Below are 2,500 nucleotides of genomic sequence, written 5' to 3'. Positions count from 1 at the left end.
ATCATTACCAAATTTTGTTACATCAACCAGGTATATTTTTCAGGTAATTACATTTCACATATTAAGTTAAGCAAATTCAGATGATGTTTTTGATTACTTAGCCCAATAACTTCAACATACACTGTTTGATGTAGTTTGGGGCGATTGTAACATTTAACATTTGCTGTAGAGAGTTCAGAGTTACATATCGAAATCCCAATCTATATATTTTTGTCTTATATAGCACAAACAGTTGTTTTCTGGAACTTCCATTTTTTGTCATTTATTGCCCACCACAAGTATGGTTGGATTTCACAATAGTTCTCAGGCAAATAAAAAAAGTATATTCAAACACTATCTTTTTTTTTGTCACATAGAAGGAAAACACCAGTATAAAAAGATAACATTAAGATACTTGACAATTATTCATTTCTTAAATATTTGAAAGAGATCAACAATGTCAAAAGAGTTACAATGATTTTTTATATTTGATTCTGCTTATTTCATTTCCTGTTGAGTTGTTATTTGATTAAAGAATCTTTTCATTTTAGAATGTCCTTTTCTATAAAAAATATTAATTTGCCAAGTATTTATTTAACAAGCAGTACTTCCTTTTTAGGAATTAAGCAATTTTGGGGAATATTATTTGCAAATTTTCAAACTACATCCACAGCTTTGTTTCACCTTTCATCAAAATTTGTGGAAGAAAATTTATATGAAAAATTACTTTCAGTGTAAAAAATAAAGTCTTCAATTTGTCACGAATGACCGAAATAAGTGACCACTCCTATTTCCATTATAGAAACCCAACTAGAAAATTTAATAAGAGCAATGAACAGTAATATTAGCTATTTACACTAGTTCCTAAACGTATCATTAAATAATGTGCTGTACAATCTAAACATTGTCAAACGGCATTGCTCAGTTTTTCAGATTAGCAAGTATATTATTTTAAAGATAATTTTGAGAAATGGAAAGAAGCAGAGGCTACTTACTATGAATATCTGTTTCCTCTATCATAAGGTCTTAAATTTTCCCATTTATTTTAAATAATGTTTGTTGTGGAGCTTTTCCCAACATGGAAGAAATGAAACAACTTTGGTTAGAATTACTTATATTTCTTGGAAAAAAAGTCCCTTTAGACAGTGGGAAATTAGTGACAACTCCAAATGCTGTATGGAATAATGACATACTACTAAATATATATACATCAATACTGTACATTCCATTACCAGAATTATGACCATCTTTTAAAAGCATTTTATATACACAAATGAATGACATCTAAATTTTGGACAGATAATCATTACTAGAATATTTATATCTTATATGATGATAAGGAAAGCCCATTATTCCCAATTTGCACTAAAGATTCTTTCTGATATCTAACAACTATATTTGGTATCATTTGGACTATTTTAAGGAAGAGAACTTGCCTTTATATTCAGAATACTATCAACAATAATATTAACAATAGTAATAAAAACAAAAACTATAGGAAAGGGATAAACAATTGGGGCAAGGTGGTAATTGAATTCTTGGAGACTAAATGCTTCTGTAACCATCTATGTTAAAAAAAGAAAGAAAAAACAACAGTGAACTGTGAGTGTTCCCAGCATCGGTGGGTTAATTTGGTGTTTTCCATTCAGACAGAATCCTCATACATCTTCTTGGAGATAAAAGAGAGCTGCATAAGGGTTGGCCTCATTTAAACTTCATGAAAAAAACTCTCTGAAAGTTTGTTTTTCATTTTACAGAAAAGAAAACTTACAGGAAGACATTTCATTCACAAAATAAAAAAAGAGCCTTCCCTTAAATGCAAGAGAGCTTACAGAGCCACATCACACACAACACAAACAATGCACCAGACTCTACTTCTAATCCATGTCATTGCTACATCAAGTACATAGTAGACTCATCTTCCTGTGTTGCTCACTCATCTCTTCATTCTGATGTACCATGTTCTCCACCGTCTTAGGTATGAGGGTCATAGCATAAGGGATCATGAACCACTATTCTGAATGTGGCTTTAGTGATCTGTAATGTGTTCTGAAATGAAGGAGTTGTTCTAAGAGATCCTATGCCTTTTAGACAAATTTAATAAGGCAATTAAAAGCATAACGAGTTGGGCAATACCACTCTTAAGTATTAGTGATGGTTTTGGCAAGCAATATTTTTTTGGGTATATAGAATAAACATGGTGCAATGCAGTGTGGCTAGTATAGTGTCACTGCAAGGAAGACTCTTGCAGTGTATATATATATATATAAATATATATATATATATATATATATATATATATATATATATATATATATATATATATATATATTCATATACACACATTCCTTTGTAATATGTAAGTTATATCAGGTACTTAGAAACAGGGTGCTAAAACCTCTAACAACATTACTGAAAAAGATAACAGTGGTAATTGTTGCAAAAAAATATTTGCCCTAAATAGATAGCATATTGTTTTGGCTGGCACTCCTCTAAATGACCCATTTTATCCTGATGACCT

The sequence above is a fragment of the Penaeus japonicus genome, unplaced genomic scaffold (assembly GCF_977035675.1).
Source record: "Penaeus japonicus unplaced genomic scaffold, GWHDUDI00000001_assembly GWHDUDI00000014, whole genome shotgun sequence".
NCBI lineage: Eukaryota > Metazoa > Arthropoda > Malacostraca > Decapoda > Penaeidae > Penaeus > Penaeus japonicus.
Note: the sequence above shows the minus strand (reverse complement) of the source record.